General features: G+C 51.5%; 3 long non-coding RNA genes across 3 annotated transcripts; all 3 read left to right on the top strand.

Annotated features, from left to right (window-relative positions):
- The first annotated feature begins 2,526 nt into the window (after positions 1–2,526).
- Positions 2,527–7,404, top strand: LOC128854273 (uncharacterized). Its single transcript, XR_008453272.1, has 3 exons — positions 2,527–2,954; positions 5,347–5,557; positions 6,696–7,404. It is a non-coding gene; the product is annotated as an uncharacterized LOC128854273 (long non-coding RNA).
- Positions 7,405–8,003: 599 nt separating this feature from the next.
- LOC128854272 (uncharacterized) lies at positions 8,004–14,062 on the top strand. Its single transcript, XR_008453271.1, has 3 exons — positions 8,004–12,330; positions 12,616–12,727; positions 13,224–14,062. It is a non-coding gene; the product is annotated as an uncharacterized LOC128854272 (long non-coding RNA).
- A 2,063-nt stretch (positions 14,063–16,125) lies between these two features.
- LOC128854256 (uncharacterized) lies at positions 16,126–20,662 on the top strand. Its single transcript, XR_008453250.1, has 3 exons — positions 16,126–17,723; positions 18,700–18,857; positions 19,180–20,662. It is a non-coding gene; the product is annotated as an uncharacterized LOC128854256 (long non-coding RNA).
- The last annotated feature ends 424 nt before the right edge of the window (positions 20,663–21,086 follow it).

Here is a 21,086-nt window from a genome sequence, read left to right as displayed (position 1 = left end):
CCAGGTTGGATGAGCCTTGGAGCCCCTGATCCAGTGGGAGGTGTCCCTGCCCATGGCAGGGGGTTGGAACTGGATGGGCTTTAAATTCCCTTCCAACCCAAACTATTCTATGATCCTGTGAGAGGGAGAGTGTACGGGCAGGTCTGAGCTGACCCCGTCTGCGCGGTGCCGGGGGAAGCTGGGAGCCAGGGCTCGCCAGCCGCGCTCACCGGGAGTTCTGCGTGTCGTTGTGTTTGACAGCCGGCTGAAAAACCAAGGTTTTTCACAAGGGCAAAGGAATTTCAGAAGTTTAAAGGTAAGCTTTGACCCCGCCGCTTGTCAGTGCGATGCTTCATAGCTCTAAAAATAGAGCATCTCTGAGGGAGGAGAGCTATTTTTGGAAAAGCTGGTTACTGCAGCCAATCTCGCGTCCTCACCACAGCCGCTGCTCGGAGCCTTCCTTTAATTTCCTCCTGCACGTAAATTTGATGAAGTGCCAAGAAAGAGCTGGCGCCCACCCTTGCAAAGCGGCACGGTGGGGAGAAGGGAGCCTCCTCCCTCCTCCTTCCAGCCCTCCTGGGGCTCCGATCCCACCCCACAGAGGGGAGGCTGTGGTCCAGATCCAGCCTGGTGTGATGTAGTAACTGTTTGTAAGTCTTAACCAGCCCCCAGACCATAAGGTATGGTTGGGGACATCAAACCTGGCCACGCACCCATCCGTGTCCCTCCAGGAGGGCGCGGAGAGCTCGGCAGCTAACGGGGGGAGCAGGATGCTGCAAGGGAATGCGTGGGGCAACGCCGCGTCCCATCTCGCCAGCCCTGTCCGGAGATGATGGGGTTTTCAGAAGCCAACTAATGAGCTGCTCGCAATCAGGTAGCAGGGCTGGGAAGCGGTGGGAGCCCCAAGAGATGCAATTAGTCATCACTCCGCTCAAGGAGCTACGCTGAAGCCTGATTTGAACCATTAGAAAATCCGATCCCGTGGGTCGCGCACGTGTTTCGTAATGAAGCGAAGGGAATGCCCCCCAGCAGTTTATTTACCGGAATCACTGCTCCAAACACACTTTGAGAGGGACGCTAAATATAGGGAAGTGGGTAGAAATGATGAACTCCAACTAGAAATTCTCTCAGAGAGAGCAGGCGCACGAGGTGTATTTTTCTTTCCGTAAATGAAGAAAGAAAAATAGCGTCTCTTTGCTCTTGGCTCCCAGCTGACAACTCACGCCAGCTCCGCCACATCTCCCTGATAATGATGGGAACTGCCTCGCACGTCTTGTACAAGTACTGAAATTAATGCCGTTCTTCATGGGAAGTGGCAGATCCAACTACTCCCCAAAAGGTGAACATTAATATTCTGATTTTCTGTTGCTAGACCCACGCTGTGGCCTCGGAGCTGCAGAGAATGAGGGAGGGAAGCGTGGCTCCGGGTGGGAGCCAGGCGAGTTGAGGACCCCAGCTCTGTCCCCACACCACCGTTAGAGGAAAACACCTCTGTTGAGCGCCAATCCTATCGGAACGGTTGTGGTGTGACAGCTCCCACAGCCGATCGTTGTCTCGGAGCATTTTCAGTGCAAGAAAAGGAGAAATAAATCTTCATAGATGTGGTCTCATTATCTATGTGGCATTTAAGTGTAATTTATGCCCGGCGTCTCACCACTTCTCTAGTAAGAAATTGCATTGTTGGTTTGCCCGCTCGCGGCTTCTGCGGCAACTGTGTCAGAAATATTGAAATAAATTGATCTGACTTGAGTTCCCCGTGCATTTTTATAGCCGGTTTATCAACGCAGGCGAGGCACTAAATGAATTATACTGGCAGGAGGAGGAGGAAGGCGAAGACACGGTGGCCTGTTTGCCTGTGCCGTGGCTTAAAAAGGGGTTCAGGCACCTCAGTAGTCCTCACCGCCCATGCTGGGGACCTGGCTGAATTCTCTGTACCTTGAGCTTTCCTTCTTTTCTTTTTTTTAATCACATCCAAATTAGAGGGGGGAAAAAAAAAGGCGTTTTTTTTTACCAAAAAAGAAAAGAAAACAAACAAACAAAATTAATGAGCAGCGCCAGGGGAGGGAAAAAAAAGAGTTTTCTGGCCAGAGTCCTTGGCATGAGTAGGAAATGGCTGCTCCTCTTGGAGAGTGTTGGGACCGCTGCGAGCTGCCAGCTGAGGAAATCAAGTGAAAACCAAGTGCCTGGAAGCTGCGCTCGCTGCAGCCTCCCTCTGCTGAGCTCATTTAGTGCCTCAGCCTTAGCAGTGGGTACTTGGATGTTTATTCCCAGACTAAATTGCTTTTGGAGCTCTGTCTCGTTTGTCAGCGAGAGAGAAAACAAGCTGTCGTTTGGACTAACAGCCTTCACAGCTCCTTCTCCGGGTTGTTTGTACTCGCATCGAGGAGGCACCCGGCGAGCATCCTCAGTCAAGGGCTGATGCTGTCCCTGCTGCAAGCACCGCTCGGGCTCTGCGACCGAGACACCCTGAGCGGGGCAGGAGAGGTTTGCATCAGAGTGATTCAATCCTTCTGTAAGACCCAGGCTGGCAGCCGGCCCCAAGGGTTGTACTGAGGCTGAGCATCCCTGGGACTGGCGGCTGTGCCCGTAGGGATTGATGTTCTAGGAATCCCATCCGAGCTGCCCAGAGCTGTCTGGTGTCACTGTTTGCCAGCATAGAGAAAAGGGGTCCTGGTGCTGACATCTGCGTGACAGAGGCTGATACACGTGGAGCTGCGAATGCTTCACGCGTCTGGGAAACATCAGAGTCTCTGTCAAACCTTGGAGCTTCCTCTGGGGGAATAGTTCTGCTCAAAACAAACATCGCCAGGTGCCCACACGAATCGGGAGGCTGTCTGGTATCGACTGCAAGCTAAGTAAGAATTGATAAATCTCCAGCAATTGTTTATATACGCTATTCTTGTTTGTATGCAGCATTGGGTAGCAGCTCATGGTGGAAACCTCCTTCACTCGTGCATCTCCCTGAACAATTTGAGGTTAGTTTTATTGCTGTTGTGTTTAATTCTTTCTGACTGGTGTATGTTTTGCTTGTTCTTGCTATGGGGTTTTTTTGGCTGGTTTGGCCTCTCTTGCCTGCAGGCAACCGGTCCACCCAAAAGCCAAGTCTTGCCTTTGGGCATCCTTCGCCACTGCAGGCAGCCACCACGTTTGACTGCAGCCAAGCAAATGTGTGACAGCCTGCAACAAAATACTTATCCTAGCGGGTATTTTTGGAGTTGCCAGAGTCATAGAATCATGGAATGGTTTGGGTTGGAAGGAGCTTCGCAGTCCATCCAGTCCCATGCTGCCATGGGCAGGGACACCTCCCACTGGCTCAGGGGCTCCGAGCCCCATCCAACCTGGCCTGGAACCCCTCCAGGGATGGGGCAGCCACCACTGCTCTGGGCAACCTGGGCCAGGGCCTCCCCACCCTCACAGCAAAACATTTCTCCCTAAGATCTCATCTCAATCTCCCCTCTTCAGCTTAAAACTGTTCCACCTCACCCTGTCCCTGCCCTCCCCGATCAAGAGCCCCTCCCCAGCTTTCCTGTAGGCACCCTTCAGCTTTCATCATGAAGGTTCTTGGTATCATGGGCCATTTCTACAGCCTTACCAGCAGCATCGCCTTTCCTCCCGAGCAGTGGTCAGCAAACATTTTCCTTGTAGGCTGCAAGAAAAACCCGTTGCAGTGGAAAGATTCGTAAAACCTTGTCTCCCTCCTCAAGGTCTGCTCCAGAGCGGTAGCAGGAGGTAATTCACTGATTTACAGCGACTCTGACAAGTATTGGCCTGTGAAAGTCCTTGCCCAGTGAAGAGCGCTCCTCACGCGTGCGTGTTCCTTCTCTCTCTTTCCACGGAGCATCCCCGCTCTCTCTAGAGCGATCAGCAGCTCCCTCCTCGTCTGTGATGATACGATGCTCCGCAGCTCTTTTAGCAATGCTCCTTTTCAGTAGAACGGTCAGAATTTGCCCCAAAGTTTTGGGTAGGAAGAAGAGCAGAATTTTCTTGCTTTGGCATGAAGTTAGGATCCCAAATAGAGACATTTTAAGGCCTCACAGGGACTATTAGAAACAAAAAAAACCCCAACCATTGGGAAGAGAGCATGCCATAAATCCAAGGCTTTCTGTAAGCCCTAAATCTGTTAGACCGTAGTCTTCTAAAACAAAAGCGACTGCACCAAATAGAGACTGTTATTGTTTAAATATCTCTGCTGGGAAATGCTGCCTGAAGGGAACCCACGAGAGCCGCCCCGACACAGGATTTATCAGGGCGCGTTGGCACCAGTCCGTTTGCAGGGAACGGAATATGCTTGTTGAGATTATACCAGATTTACGGTGATTAATAATGGATTGGGCACGGTAGACTTCAAAGGGTTTGGCTCCCTCGCAGTTTGGTGGTAGGTTGATATAAAATCGCAGATTCACTCCAGTGGTTCAAGCAACTGTTTTTCCCTTCACTCCAGTGGTTCAAGCAACTGTTTTTCCCTGGAGAGCGAATTTTTTGGCTGGATAGCACCAGCAAAAGCCCTGCTCTTCACACCCGTGCCCCCTTGGCTCTGTGCAAGAGGCACGGCCAATCCGGTGGCACAGCAGGGTTGTCACCCAGCTCGGCACAGTTCCCTGTGGAGACCAGGTCACCACCACAGCTAAACACAGCTCCAGTGCAGCACCCATCCGGCCACTGCACCCCAAGAGGTGCCCCACTCCAGGGAATTCACTGTGCTGGCCCAAAACAGCCCTGCGGCAGGGAGAGATGGCTGCTGGAATGGGAGAAACCCTTAATTACAGGGACAGGTTCTTCTCCCAGACAGAACAGGGAGCTCACCTATCCGGGAGGATGTGCAAGGATTTTGTTATCACTCCGAGGGATTAAGCAAGCTGGGAAATGTAGGGCATCCCCCTCACTGGCAGCATCGTCTCTGCACACACAGACCTGGAGCTATTTTTAAAGACCCTCCAGCGTACGCTGTGGTTGTAACTTCTGGTATTAAACACTCGAAATCTTCTTGCAGCAGGAGGTCTCTCTCCCACTTTGTCTGGAGGCTCCCGACCACGCTGGGGAAGGGACAACACACACAGCAAGACTGATTTTAAAATTAATACCAGTGTTATTCATTATGCGTTGTTATTATAAATGTGCTCTCATTTGATCTTTCCCAGGCGATTTAGTAGTGTCCTGCAAGATGCTGCGATGGCATTCTGCCCATCGCATCGCTTCTCTTTCCTCTCTGCTCAGGCACTCGGATATGTGTCTGTGTGTCTTAACGTGCAAGATGAGATGAGCTAGGAAAAGGCCAGGGCAAGCGCGAGTTGCTGAGGAGCCTCAGACAAACGTATTTCATAAGTGATAAATGCTTCAGCGTTAATCAAGTGTTATTGTGTGTTATAGTTGGGAGGCATCTCGAGCTAATGAAGACGTTTTCCCTCTCTCTGCCATTATCTGGGCGCCTGGAAGAACTGCGGAGGAGCTCTCATCCTGCTCCAGGCAGGGCTGATGGGATTTGCACCGGTCCCAGTTGCCATGGAGAAAGTGTTAGATGGCTTTAATACATCTCTGCGAATTTCTCCCCAGAGTTTTCCCATGACAAGCTGGACTGGAGGTAGTGTATAAGAAGCTATAATCTTCCAACTCTATGAAAAAATGATTGATGGAGCGCGAGGGGTGTAAACAGCTTAGTGGGGCTCTGGCAGCACACGGCGCAGCAAGGTGTGCACCGGGAGGGACCAGCCATGGTCCCAGGGGCTCCCCCGAGGGATGTACCTCGAGATTGTGGCTGCACCACGCAGCCCTGAACCACCCTGGCCCCTCTGCTGTCTAAATCCAGGCGTTACTCTCACCCCACACCTCTCAGGGGTCACCTGGATGAACCCCTCAGACCTTTCTGGTGGGGTGGGGATGGTGGCCGTGGGGCTGTGCTCCTACTCCCCTCCCTCCTTGCGTGGAGCTCCCTCACCTCTCGTTAACGTGTGTTCACCAGGAATTAAAGGGAAGGAAATTAAACCCCTCTTTACTTTCGCATCAGTTTATCGCCACCTCTAAAAATCCGAATGTTTACATTCGCCTGTTTGTTTTTTAAGTTGATGGAAACTTGAATGATTCATAAAAACAAAGGGCAAAATAAGTCCCAGCTCGATATGCCAAGGAGATAATCCCCCTCCTGCCTGTCTTTTCATCTGGGCTTTTGTCCACCTTGATTCATCCCATTTCCCTGCCTTTCACCAAGAAGATTACAGGACACGGATTGGTTGGAATCAGGTAAACCTGAGCTGGGCATTTTCAACAAGAAAGGAGGCGGTAGGAGGCAAATTAAGAGGCGCAGAGGGAAAAGGGCTGGCTGTGAAAACCCGCGGTGGTTTCTGGAAGCTTCAGCAAGGAGACTCAGGATGGTGGGATTGGCCATCCAGCCTAGGAGCCGGCAGTTGTTTTTTGTCAGCGTCATCTTCTTCCTCTTCCTTTTGGCCTTTTTGTGTTATTATTTCCCCCTTCTCCGCTGCCGGTGGTACTTCTCACTGCTTTAGAGTCTCTTAAACATTTTCTCTTCAGCAGCTCCCGGGCATTTGGAAGATGAAGTCCATCAATCACCAGGTAGTGTCCCCTCCTCAGTGGGTTCTGCACCCGGGGCGCCTCTACCATGGCTAGGAACTATGCCATGAGGGGCCAAACTTGATGAGCAGCTGCTGATGTAGCTGAAAATCGGGCCGCCCAGCTCTTCGTTCCCTCCTTCCTTTGTTTTCCAGGGGTTTCGGTGAAGTCCCCCGCCAACCCAGCCGCTCTGTTGGAGAGGCTCGGAGGGCGATTCCCGCAGAGTGCTGCGGCGAGGAGCGGCTGCACGGCAGAGCGCGTGCTTCAGCAGATACGCCGGGGTTAAAATGTAATTAATTAGCAAGTTTACGGTGTTTTCCCCTCTGAAATTAAAAACAAAAATTATGCAGAACATACAAGGTAATTAGGAAGCGGCAAAGCTACAACGCACCTTTAAACGAGAGCGCTAAAAACATCATGTTAGGCAGCACATTTTTAATGTAACAGCTAATAAAGGCTCACACCCTTGATCACGTCCCGGAGAACATGCATCACTCTTTGCTCTCCCCTTACGGATCCAGGTAGGGCTCCAGCAAAATGCAGAATGTTCATATTCTTGGTCCTTGTCCATGATCAGATTTCCCATTTAAAATCTATTAGCCAAGATAAGAAAATTGCTTTCTATTTTATGTGCCTGGTTTAGTATTTTTTTTTTCCCCCTTGCATTTGTAACTCGTCCCTTCTGTTTCTTCCACCCCCTGATGATTTAGCTGCGCAAGATGTTCCACCAATTTATTAGAGTGGAGTGCATGGAGCAGGTCATGCATATTAAACGTGAAGTTTTCACTACAGTTGGTTCCATAATCCAAAAGGAAAACAGTGGGGTTTTTTTTCTCTTGCTCATTACTGGGTGCCAGCCGCTGCTTTTGGCAGGGCAGCTCCTCAGCCGGGCAACAGAGGTACCCATCACTTTTTGGGAGATGAGGCAAGTGTTGATCTGTGTGTCTCGCATCAGGCACTAAATCAAAGCTGGAAATTGAGGGTTTGTACTATTCATCATATTATTTTCTGTATTCCCAGCAGCCTCGCTCCTCAGGCTCTCCCCTAACCCCACCAAATTGGCTTCACCTGCAACACCTGGTTGTCCCTTCATGTAATTCCCTTATTAACCACTTTGTCCTGGCCCACGCTACCCGGGTTTCAGATGCGGTTCCAAGGCTCCCCGGCCGTGTCACCCTTTGTTCCACCTTCTGCTTCTCCCAGCACTCTTCACCTCCAGAAATCCAATGGGTCCCCCTGGTGCCACCAGCTCAGTGGACGGAGGAGACTTTCTGCGATGAATTTGCTGCAGGTAAAGACCTTTTATTTCACAGAATCACAAGGTTGGAAAGGACCCATTGGATCATCGAGTCCAACCATTCCTAACACTCCCTAAACCATGTCCCTAAGCACTTCTATCCCAGAGCTTGTGGGTGGAAAGGATTGGAGGAGCACGGAGCGCTGTTGGTTTGCTCTTCCCTTTTTGTGACAGCCTGAGGGACGGGACCGGAGGAGGACCCTGGTGGTGGTGAAGTCGTGGAGGACAGTGAGTGTAGAGCAGGCACTGCTGATGCGAGGGCGTGCGCGTTGCGTTTGGTTCAGTGCCTGCAATCAATACGAGCTCGCTGGGGGTCATTTTTTTTGTGTCTTTGAAGCAGTTGTTTATTTGGTTTCTAAAGTGCTGGTTTTCTCAAGTAATTTCTCAAGCTTTGTCGGAGCCTCTTGTCTTGTTGGCACTAAGTGAGTTTGAGGGCTATTTTCTAGTCCACTTTGTCGTTTCGACTTTATTTTTTTGTTGGCTGTAATTTTACATTGAAATGTAATTCAGTTCGGTTTTGCTGACTTGGGCATGGAAAGGAATACGTTAGCGTCATCAGGAAACCCCTACGAGGCATCTGTCTCTTGGGGAACCTGAGGAGCTCTCTGGGTTCTGCTTTCACAGAATCATAGAATCATGGAATGGTTTGGGTTGGAAGGAGCTTGTCAGTCCATCCAGTTCCACCCCTGCCATGGGCAGGGACACCTCCCACCGGATCAGGGGCTCCAAGCCCCATCCAACCTGGCCTGGAACCCCTCCAGGGATGGGGCAGCCACCACTGCTCTGGGCAACCTGGGCCAGGGCCTCCCCACCCACACAGCAAAACATTTTTTCCTAAGATCTCATCTCAATCTCCCCTTTTTCAGCTTAAATCCATTCCCCTTCATCCTATCCTTCTAATCCCTGACAGAACCCCTCCCCAGCTTTCATGGAGCCCTTTTCATGCTGGAAGCGTCTCCCCAGAGCCTTCTCCAGGCTGATCAACTCCAGCTCTCTCAGCCTGTCCTAGACTTTCCTCACCTCAACCCCTTTTCCCCTCATTTCTCTTCCCCTCCATTGGCCTTGGGCAGTGCATTGGGGTATGAGCACGTGAGGGTGCCGTGTTCCCACAGTTCTGCTGCCCCAAACCCCCCTAAAACCAAACAGTACATTAAAGTACAGAGGAGGGAAGAGAAAGCCTGATCTTTACAGATGACATTTAAGCCTGCGGAAGGCCGATGAATTTTACCCACTGTCACATTTAAAAGGCACTGAATTCATTATACCACCGAATAAATCATTTTTTCAAAAACGTATTTATCCGGAGAAGAGCCACCACTTTCCAGTCAAGAGCTCCTCCTGCCAGGACAAAAGCTGTCAGCACGGCAGCCAGAATCCAGTGCTCTCCTCTACTGCAACGGTGTTTGGATCCCACGCTGTTGGTGAAGGGTCCAGAGCACAAGTCTTAGCAGTAGCAGCTGAAGGACCTCGGGCTGTTTAGTCTGGAGAAGAGGAGGCTGAGGGGAGACCTCATCGGTCTCTACAACTGCCTGAAAGGAGGTTGTGATGAGGTGGGTGCTGGGCTCTTCTCCCAAATACCAAGCAATGGGGCAAGAGGGAATGGCCTCAAGTTGCACCAGGGGAGGTTTAGATTGGGTATAAGGGAAAATTTCTTTACTGGCAGAGTAGTGAAGCCCTGGAAGAGGCTGCCCAGGGCAGTGGTGGAGTCTCCGTCCCTGGAGGGATTCAAAACGTGGGTAGATGTGGCACTTTGGGAAGTGGTTTAGCAGGAACCTGTCCCCTGTCACTTGGCCTCTTCTCCCAAGTGACAGAGGACAGGACAAGAGGGAATGGCCTGAAGCTCCGCCAGGGGAGGTTCAGGTTGGATATCAGAAAAAAATTCTTCACGGAAAGAGTCATGGGGCACTGGAACAGCTGCCCAGGGAGGGGGTGGAGTCGCCTTCCCTGGAGGTGTTTAAGGAATGGGTGGATGAAGTGCTGAGGGACATGGTTTAGGGAGTGTTAGGAATGGTTGGACTCGATGATCCAGTGGGTCCTTTCTGACCTGGTGATTCTGTGATTCTGTGAACCATGGGGTTTGGCTGATGGTTGAACTGGATGAGCTTAGAGGTCTTTTCCAACCTTAATGATTCCGTGATTCTGTGATCTTCACTTGAGACAAGGAGCCGAGGCATTGCCCTGGGGGACTGAACGAGGGCTGACAGTGCTCCAAGGTGCTCGCGCTCTTCCACTACCAACAGCCGCAAAGTTGTTGAGTTGGAGCTTGGTAAATCAAGCAGGAAAATAATCAGCTCTCAACTGAAGTGAGGAGATATTTGATATTTTACAGCTTCTTTCATACACTTTACAGAAACTAATGGTTACACAAATAATACCTGGGGGATGATAACAGGCTATAAATAATGCAGGGCTCTCCGGCGCAGAGCTGCTGTGTGCAGGCTTGAGGAGCGCAGAGGAGCCTTGGGATGACTCTGGTCCTGGTCTTCTCAGAAAAGTCATGGGGAACAGTGCTCTCCTACCATCCTGGCAGCCCTCTCGGCCATGTCCCTGCTGTTTTCTCAACCTTTCCTGGCTGGCTCTGCTTTCTCCGCTTCGCACCTGCATCACCCACTGCCCTGTCCACTGTGGTCATTATCAGCGATGCCCTTTGCCAGTGGGGCCAAGAGAAGCTAGAGGTGTCCCATGCATGCGAGGAAACACCAAACCCATCGCAGTCCATGCAGCCTTGTCCATAAGCTGCTTCGATGTCTGCTTGACCCGAAGGAATGGATGTGTTTCTGTGCCTGCGCATCTCAGGAGAGTGACTGCTTTGGGTCAGGGCCAGACAAGTGCTCAGGGAAATGGGTTTGCCCATTCCTGGGCCAGTATGGCAGCAGTTTTTTTATGAATATTTGCTTTTCTTTGAGAGCCTTTGTGCAGAACTCCCCATCTGCGGCTGCAATGGTTTCAATTTAACTCTGCTGCTAAATATTTTGACAAACCTCTCTTCTTACAGCCTCGCGCGGCGTGTCATCTTGTACGGTAAGAGTCCCCTCGACTCCCTGCTGCGCGCTCCGTGCCGCTGCCAAAACAGGCTGCGCTGGGGAACCACGACCCTCCCAGGCAGAAACACTCCCATCTCAAACCCCAGAGGTGCCGGAGGGAGAAAACAGCCCCACAGCCGGTGGTCTTTTAGTGGGGCAGGCTGGCTGCCGGGGGATGCTCAGCGCACCGCCTCAAAATATTCCCATACATCAGGGGCTGCCCCACCGGCTCTCTTAGCTCTTCACCCATGAATTCATCTTTTTTAATGAGAACATGACCAGAAAACTTGGTGGCAGCACCTGCAGCTCGACAAACCAAGAGAACAAAACCCTTTTCCATCACAGTTCAGCACTGTTTTTTTTTCTCCACCCGTTTCGCAGGGAGGAATTGGTCTGTCTGCTCTCTTATCTGTGACTATGAAATTGTATTTCCCTCTTAACAGGCCTACAGGCGTTACAGATGGCCAGTTCAGGAGCCACGCCGCAAATGGCAGGAATGCTAAAAAGAAACATCAAGTTTTGCTCGCTTTGTGTTGTGGGATCCAGCACGCGGGAACGCCTCGTGCATTAACCTCAGCCCCGCTCCACGGGGACGCATCGCAAAGCCTGACACTGATGCCTGATTCCAGCTTGACTCAGGCTGCCGTGGTCCCAAAAAAAAGCTGTGTTTGGTTTGTTTAGCATCCTCCAGCCTCTCTTTGTCTCATGCCTGTCTGTATCCCCCCCAGAGCAGCTATGCAGACCCTCTGAGCCCTCTGCAAATCCCAGAGGAAGAGGAGACCACGGCAGACCTGACTTCTTGCACCATTAACCCCAGTTTCCTGTGCAGAAAACTGCCAAAGCTGATTTCCAGTGCACGGGTGGCCAAGCGTCCCAGCTGTCTGAGTTCCCTATCCGAGTGACGATGCCACCTCCGAGGCAACGGATTTGGCTCTCTCTGCCTTTCCTGCTGTCATCGCTGTGTCTTCACCTCTGCAGCTCCATCACCCGGGTTTCTCTGCACTTCCACTTGCGAGTTTGCAGGCGCTGGCTCTGTGCTTCAATATTTGTGTTGCAAAAAATGTGAGCTGACAATGTCCCATCGGACCCACACTCCCGCTCCGTGCCTGCCGGGGGCTTTCGTGTTCAGAAGTGGCTCCGGCATGGATGGGATGTGTTGATGTGAAGTGCCTCCAGCCCTGTCCTCCTGCTTCCATCCCTAGGAGACGTTCCTGGGACCAAACAGCTGAGGTCAACCAGAGGTGCAATACGGTTTTTTCCAGCCCAGGAATTTGGGGCTGCAGAGCAGAAACCTCAAACTGCTGTTAAATGTGGGGGAAAGGCAGCCTCCCTCCTCTTGGACTGGATGATCCAATGGGTCTTTTCCAACCTAGTGATTCTATGATTCCAGAAACCGGCACAAGTAAGGGAAATGAAAAGCATGCAAGCCCCCACGATGACGCTGATTGATGAACATCTGGAGAGGCCGAGGTGAGCTTTTTGGGAGGACGTGGGATGCCGTGGCCACCCCTGCCATCCCTTTGCAGGGCACGGCTCAGCAAAGCTCCCATCTCCATCGAGGCACTCATCACCCAACCACTGCAGTGTTCAAATACGTCAGATTAATCACTTTATCATCCAAACACAGGTGGATTAACGCAGCCGCTTAATGCTCTGTTTAAGCAGCTGATTTTTTTTTTAAAAGCTAAATAATTGAGGGTATTATTGTAAAATTAGAAAACTTAACAGTACATTTAGTGCTTATTGTCAAAGCAGGTGGGAGAAGCGTCTGCTTTAGAAGGTGGAACATCAGGTGGTGAGAGGAGACGGTACAGAAAGAAGCTTCTCGATGGGATGCCTGCCCAGAGTATGGACTTCATCGCCCGAGGTGAGCAGATGCTGGAGCTGAGGGTGAGCTCCAGGAGCCCTTTAGGGTCTCCCCAACACAGCCAAGCAGGAAGGGGCTCTTGGAGCCATCCGTGGGTCTTCTGCCTGGCCTGAGCAGGGAAGCGTGAAAATAACTTCATTGCGGGAAGAAACGAGTTTCATCTCGTGTTTTAATATGGGAAATGTCACCTGTTCCTCCAGCTCTTCTCATAACATGAGAATTTATCTGTCAGCAGCCTCAACCAATATAAGTTGAATAATATTTGATGATTAATGTAGTCAATGAATTTCCTATTTTCTTTAAAATATTTGCTGCCGATTTCTGTAAATTATTCATCTGGTTTATAAGGCAAAGCAAATATTTGTGAATAGATATGAATTATGTGATTTATAAAAATGAAATATGCATGAGATTTTCATTATTCACCTCGTCCCGGAACTGCTACATATATCTGATCAAGCGGACAGCTTTGGTGAAGCTCAGCCCGTATTTACAGGTATCGTGGTGCTCGCTGGCTCCCACACACAAACCGGGGTGGCTTTGGACCAAGCGTTTGGATGCTGTGCTCGACTGCTGCGGCTCGGGCTGCGGTCCCAAAGCTGCAAGGAGAGGCAGGAAAGGATGAGCCAGCAGAGTCTGCAGCGCCTGCTTCATCCGAGGCTGCTTTAAGCAGAATTTCAGCAGAGACAAGGGCAAGAACAGGAGACAAACGTGTTCTTTCCCTGACAAGGACACCGAGGATGCCAGCACTGCTGAGAGGTCACTCAGCACCGCAGGGAAGGGTGCCGAGGAGATGTGTTCTGACTCAGAGGGACAAATGCAGACAGTGCGAAATGAGTGAAAACCTGGCTAAAAAGCCTTTCCTTTGGGCAGCTCAAAAGCTGGCATTTGCAAGTGCCCTCTGCCAGCTGTTGGTTGTGAGGAGTCGCCCCCAAGTCCTACCGACTTCCCGAGAACCCCTCCCGTCATTCCCGCTGCTGGGCTGCTCGGGCTCCGGTGTCCAGGGATGCTGAGCATTGGCAGGGAAGGTTTCTCTCTCTGATTGCTCCCACCGCCCGCTGGGGAGGCCTCGCTTTCTGAGAGGCAGCTGCTCCCCCAGGTTCATCCCTCACAACCTCATCTTTGCCCCTGCCTTTCCACTAAAAGCCGTTTATTCAATGAATCGCTGCCTAAGGGTGAGCAGGGGGGCAGCGAGAGAAGCTCCTTGTGAAGGATAGGCAATGGGGTGTCTTTCTCAGCCTTTGCTTTCCAGAAACCAAAAAGCACCTTGGCGTTGTGAAAGGAGGACAAGGATGGAGAATGCCGAAGGCAGAGCTGGGACTCCACAGGAGAGCTCCAGGAGACGGCAGGACCCCCGGCCACGGCTGCCTCACAGGGTCAGGGTGAGTCTAGAAGCGAATCCGGTGCCGGTCTTGATGTTAAAACATAAAAACGAAAAGTTTAATGTTTAAAAACTCGGTGAAGCTGATGCTTAACTTTTAGGACGTGAGCGATGCCTCTGACTGTGCTGGGACTGTGGCTCCGCTTAGTTATGCGCACGCTGAGTGCTGCTTGGACGGGTGCCACCGGGTGCTCGCTGACGCTCGGTAATGAACTCGGCTTTTTTTTTTTTTGTAAGCTGTGAAATGAGCACTCAAAAATTCAGCTTTGGGGACCTTCATATTTTCCAAAGTGTTAAAGTGCTTTCTTCTTAAATAGCAAGCTTCCATTTAGAAAATAGACTGTTACACAGATAGCATTATACATCTTCTGCCGTCGGCGCGTTTTGCTCAGCGCTGTGTGGGGACATCATCAAAACCATGTGCTTAGCCAAGTGGAATTGCTGACTCTATTACCTTGGTCAGAGAAAGCCGTCTGTCTTCATCCTCCCTCTTATCCATCAGGAAGGGGCTGGTGGTTTTGTGCCGTTACAGGCTGCGCGCGGCGGATCTGCAGCCAAAGCTGACCAAGCTGAATTAAGAGGAAGCTCTTCGGGGATGCAGAACCCAAGGCCATGGCTCCTCTCTGCCTGTTGGAGAGGTTGGATCTACCGCAGGATTATTTAAACCCACCAGAGGGAGGATGGGCAGTGTGGCCACCCTTCAGCCATCGCCCAATCTCCCACGCTAAGGTCGCAGTTATCAAATCCAGAGGCGGCAATGAGGGCTGCTGCTTTAACGGCACCTTGGAAAAAAGGGAGATATTCCCATGGGGGCTGTGAGTAGTGATTGCTCCTCACCTTCTGCTTGGTGGCGGCAGCCAAAGGACCGAATCCCCCCGGCAAGGGTGGGTGTGTGGGGGGACATTTGGGCGTTTGGGGATCCCTCGGGCCACACCAAGCAAAAGCAAAGGGATTTTGGGTCCCCAGAAGCTGCCTCTGTGCTGCTGGTGTGCTTGCTCACAGCTCCTCTCCCAGAGGTCACATTGTTCCCTGCAAGGCTGAAGCAGCAATGTTTTATTCCGGCCAAGCCAGTTCTTGAGTTTTCACACTCAACTCCGGATTTGTTCAACCATGGGAAGGCATTTTTCCCCTTGCTGGCTCTGGAATAGCCACAGAGAAGCCATTTATCAGCACTGTGTGTGCATCCAATCTCTGGGGCCCTCTGCTTCACCTCCCGTTATCAGCCATCTCCGCAGCACTTAATGAAGCAGCTCTTTTGAGGCAGCGACCTAATGAATTTGAAAAGTTTTTGACCCTTTTATTGCAAAGTCTTAAATATCAGGTATCTGGAAAATAGTTTTAATGTTGCGTGGACTATTATGAGCCAATGGTATTCTGCTTGGAGATGTTTCACAGGGTTTTGGGAGAGCATCCAGCAAGCTGGAGGAGGGGGAGATTCTGCTGGTAGGGCTTTTCCTTAGAGACATGTGTCCATTTAATGTCCCTTTCCCATATTCCTTCTCTCCCATACCTGGCAAGCACACTGCTGCGTTGTGAGACTTGGGGTTAAAGCAGACTCACGGTCACCATAATCAAAGCCTGTATCGGCTTTGCTGCCACGTCTCCGAGGAGCTACATGCCCCGCTGCTCATTTCCACAGGGTTTGCTCCATAGCATAAAGAAATTAAATCGCATGGGCAGAGGGGCCCAAAGGGCAAGTGGAAGATGCCCATGGGTGCCTTCCCCCTTTAGGAAACCGGCTGCAGTGTTGAGCGTAGGGCAAGACCCAGGTACAGGCAGCAGGAAGCAGTGGGTACCTCCTCTACAGGGCTTATATGATGCTCCACGCTGGCACCGCAGCACATCCAGCCCCTGGGAGGACAGGTCTGGTAGTGGCTATGGGGCACCAAGAAAGCCTCTTTTTTTCCGGAATATCAGCCTTGCCACGAGTACGCCTTTTCCCGTTAGAGGGCACAGCGGGCTGTTAAGCCGCCAGCTGCCGGCATAGCTGATGCAGCAGCACCAGGAGCAGGAGAGGCAGCTCGCCAGCAGTGCCCCCGACAGTAAGCAGGGCTCGTCGGTGACATCTTCCTGGGCAGCGTCCCCGCACAGGGTCTAACCACACCTGAGTCTACCGTTCAGTCAACTCTTCGCTGTAGTCGTCGTGCAATGAAGAACGTGTTCCCACAAAACAAGGTCCTTGTCGGGAAGCCCTCCTCTGAACAAGGGTGTTTCTGCAGGTTGCGAGGCACCAACAAGAGCGCAAAGCCCTGGGAAAACAGAGCTGAAAACAGAGCAGATTCTTCTGTAGCTGCGTACTTGGCAAGAAAGCGCGTTTGCCCTCTGCGCCTCGCAGGGTGATGGGTAAGGTCTTGGACCCCATGATGCCCATGCCCTGCTGCAGCCCCATCACCCCCCTGACCCCTGAACCCAGCCAGGAGTGTCCCATGTGCACCTTTCCCTCCCAGACTTGGGCTTTCGTGGAATTCTGAGCCAATCCTTTCAATTGAGTGGAAACCACACAGGTTTTTCCGAAGCAGGAGGGAGGGGGCTGAGCTGAACCCCCCGGCATGGCATGGCCGGTGACTGGGAGAGGTATCCATGCCTTGGCCCCAGTTAGGTAACGATACACGGGTTTAGTAACGGAGAGAAATTACACCCCCAGGTTAGCACAGCTCAAAACGTGTCTGCCAATATTGGCTGGTGTTTGTTTGAGATTCTCCTCCAGCTCTACATGGTCTCGACAGAACGAAGCACAGCACGCAGGCGAGGGACCTGGCCTCACGCGGCAGACTTTGTAGCGGATTGGGATCAAACAGCATTTTACACGAGGAAGTCGAGGGTTTGGTGGCTTAGAGATGACCGAAGCTTTCAAGGGCCAGGCAGTAAATCGTCCCTTGTTCAAGCCCTGCTCCGAAGAGCCTCGGGCTGTGGCTGAAGTGCGATGCCGCTCAGTGGATGCCGGCTGGGTTATTGCAGGCATGTCTTGATAAATACAGGGCAGCGTTTGGTCCACTTGCCGGGCACAGGGGGAGACCCCAGCTGCTTTCCTGGGTGTCGCAGCCCGTCTTCCGTGCCGCTGGCTCGCTCGCTGTGGCTGGAAGGCAAGAGGAGAGGGCAGAAAGCAGCTGCCGCAGCCGCCGGTTGCAGGGATTTCTCCTCTCCAGTTTCTTTTTTCCCCCATCTGCTTTGGCGAAGGACTTTGCTCTTTAGTCATTTATTTTTTTAAAAGAAAACCAAGATCAAAATCTCCGCTCCTCCAAGGGGCTTTAATTGCTAACACTTTAGAGCAGGCAGGGCTGGTAATCATACTTTTTGCTCAGCAGCTTGAGGGGCTTGGAAACCACTTTGGATGCTGTGAAAGGAGAGGAGAGGGACACCATCTCCCAGGTAAACCTAGCGCGTGTCTTCAAACACTGGGACGATGCCAGCGTTCACCACAACAGCCCGAAATCCCATGCCAGGGGCTGGGAGTGGTGGGGTTAAAACCACCCCTGGAGAAGCGCAGCCTCTTCACCTCCAGAAATGCTTCTTATGGATCCTCCCGGACACCCCTCGGAGTCTATAGGTGTTTGTCAGCACCAGGGGACAAACACCGGCCAAGGCCGTTAGCTCATGGCAACAGCCAATATCAGGGTAAGGGCCGTTAAATATGATTTAAATATTTTTTTCACTCATTAGCAATAATTTAGAATTATTCTCTTTTTTTTTTTCAGAAACTTCAACTGTGATTATAATAGCTCTGTAAATTTGGGCTCTGTCATTAAAATTAATGATATCCTAATGCTCTATGTGCACTAGAAAAGTCTGATCAGTTTTTTCCCCTTTATATATCATTACTAATAGAACATTTTAATGGCTGTAATTTCCAGCCCTGTAGATGGAAACCTAAAAATAGGAAGAAAGCCTATTTCATCACGCCATGCCAGCCCCTAAATAATTCAATTACACAGACCGGAATATCTGGAGCTGGGTGTGTTCCCAGCTGCAGATAACCAAAAGTGCTTGACATTACTTTTAGAGCAGGGCTGGTTATTATAAGGTCTCGCCCTCCAGCCCTCGCCAAGCCGCTGCCGAGGATGGCAACGTGCAGCCACCGGCTGCAGATGGCAAGGGACAACTCCCCACAGCCAACCGTCCTCAGCCAGCTCTCCGTGGCAGACAACGCTCCGCAGGACAACTCTACACGTCCAGGTCTCCATAGGAGCAACTCCACGTGAGGAGGGTTAGGATTACAGCTTGGGGTTAGAATATGGGGAGGGTTAGGGTTTGGGTTTCCCTGTGTAAATCTGTCCCCATGGAGAGCTGGATGTGTCCTGCTGAGAGTTGGCCATAAAGAGCTGTCCTAGACTCTTCACTGACGTTGGCTGCAGTCATTGCCCTCCAGTGAGGAGTGGTTTGCACTTATTACGAGTCAGATTGAATTGATGGAGCCCCATTCCTGCCCCACTGCGGGATCCACCTGGACCCTGGCAGCACCTCCAACCCCCAGGCTGGGAAGAAGAAGCCGCTGTTGCTGCAGCAGCCCCCTCTCTCTTGGGCTCCTCGCTGAAACTCTCCTTCAAACAACCCTTGCTGTGTTTTCCCTGCAAGCAAAGTCTGTTTTTCCTAGGTCTACTCCACCACGGGGAAGGGCGAGAGCATCGTCACACCTGAAGCCTAAATCTCCCCTAAAACCATGCTAAGCACCTGGTTTATTACTACCCATGATCTTCCTCCTGCATAGGGACTTCTAAAGCCTTTCGTCATCCCACGTACTCCTATGCACAGGTAACTTGTTCCACATCCTTGCAGAGTTTATCAGACTTATTTCTTCTATTTATTGGTTTATGCTTTGCCTCCACCAGCAAGAGTTCATGATTAAATTCTCACTCTAGGGGATGGTTTTAATGTCTTTTACCTTCTTTTTTTTTTATTATTATTTTTTTTTTGCCTCTGACAGTAAAAAGCTCATTCTCGTGTGCTCGCATACATAGCTCGTATCTCCCTTTGGCGGCTGGACCCGGCTGGTGGGTGGGAGGAGAAGGACCTCGCAGGTCTTTTTTCCAGCCTACGCGTTTTCTCACCTCACTAACTCACCCCTTTGCTCTAGATCTGCCAGGTTGCCGCCAGTCCCTTGCAAGCAGAGCAGAGGTAGCGACCACGCCGTCAATGTGGTGGACCTGCCAGCGGCTGCCCACCCTGCCAGCCTTCCCGCGCCACGGCTCCGTGGGCAGAACGTCAGCACCCGGAGGTGGATGCTGCTAAGGAAGGAGAGAGATAGAAGTCCTGAAATTATTTATGGAGGAAAGAAAAGTATTCTTAGCTGTTTCTTCATTAACAGTTTGTGAATCAAATGTAGAAACTAAGGATGCAGCCCAGCCGTCCCATGGGGCAGCATCGCAGCTCCAGCCATGGACCCCCAGCCAGCAGAGCTGTTGGATGGTTTGCATTTCAGTGTGATACCAAAGGCCAAAATAATTAACATAGGCACAACCTGGACCTCAAGAAGCTCTCCAAAACCCCCGGTGCCTTGGGCAGCTGGCAGGTGTACTCCAGGTTTACAGGGGTTTTCACTTAGCTCCAAGCAAACAGGCTTAGCCATATTGTTTGCTGCTTGGAAAATACAACAAGAAGAATTTGTCCTTTATTTTTCCCTCTTTTCCAAGTTTGCATCGCCTCTGTGCTCCATTCAGGTTCAGCGACATGAACAGCCCCAGGCCAAGGACAACTGCACTGAGATTGAGGTTAGCCGCTCACCTCTATGTTGAATACCAAATTGAATTGAGTGCAATATTTGCCTGGTCTGAGGTTTTCTGTAGCCATCCTCCCACCAACGGCCATACCCGTTCCTCCTCATCCCATCCCCACAAGCCTTTATGAATAGTTCCTCTCCAGCTTTCCTGTAGCCCCTTCAGGTACTGGAAGGTCGCTATAAGATCTCCTCTGAGCCTTCTCTTCTCCAGGCTGAACAACCCCAACTCTCTCAGCCTGTCCTTGTAGGGAAGGTGCTCCAACCCTCGGATCATCTTTGTAGCTCTCTTTGTAGGCTTTTTTTGTAGCATCTTTGTAGCATAATAAGGACAGCTTTCATTCTTTGGCATTTCTTCTCCCTTGGTATTATCAGCGCTTGGAGGAAAAGCCAAAATAACAGAGAAGATTAGTGCAGCCACAAGTTATTGGGCTCAAACCTGGTCTGCAGTGTAGGGATGGAACGGGATGCGCCTGCGAATGCCGCACGCTGGGCGAGAGCGCATTAACCCCCAGCTCGCTGTTAGAGCAGGGCTCTTCCCTCGTCCATTAGGCAAATGAGATTGGCAGGGGTCGAAGCCTCACCTGAGAAACGAGCGTGGAGGAACGAGCCGGAGGTAATTAGGGAAATGTCAGAAATTGTGAAATTAGAGATGAAAGCCTTCTGAGCATGGATCAGCGTGAGGCAGCTGAAGCGAGGAGCGGAGCCGACCCAGCCCTGGGTGAGGTCGCACCGCTGGGCAGACGAACGCGCCTGAAGCTCCGCCAGGGGAGGTTCAGGTTGGATATCAGAAAAAAATTCTTCACAGAAAGAGTCATGGGGCACTGGAACAGCTGCCCAGGGAGGGGGTCGAGTCGCCTTCCCTGGAGGGGTTTAAGGAACGGGTGAAGTGCTGAGGGACATGGTTTAGGGAGTGTTAGGAATGGTTGGACTCGATGATCCAGTGGGTCCTTTCCAACCTGGTGATTCTGTGATTCTGAGCCCCGTGCAACATTTTGTGTGTGTTAAACCCAAACCTCGCACTTCCTGAGCTGTCGGGTTTGCCATCCTCTTCTGGCAGGGAGCTACGGGCACAGCTTGGCTGCAGTTTTGCCCTGTGCTCGGGTGCCTTGCAAGCCTGCGGCAGCACCCACGGGAAAGCCTGCGTCCCCTGTGAGAGCCACCCTGCTGCCCGTGGGGTCACAGCATCCCCGGATCAGCCCTTCCCAGGCAGCAGAGCTGCAGCCAGTTCATGGGAAATGCTGTCAGATGGAGCTCCAGGGGCTGTT

The sequence above is a fragment of the Cuculus canorus genome, chromosome 21 (assembly GCF_017976375.1).
Source record: "Cuculus canorus isolate bCucCan1 chromosome 21, bCucCan1.pri, whole genome shotgun sequence".
NCBI lineage: Eukaryota > Metazoa > Chordata > Aves > Cuculiformes > Cuculidae > Cuculus > Cuculus canorus.
Note: the sequence above shows the minus strand (reverse complement) of the source record. Positions and strands in the feature narration are given on the sequence as shown.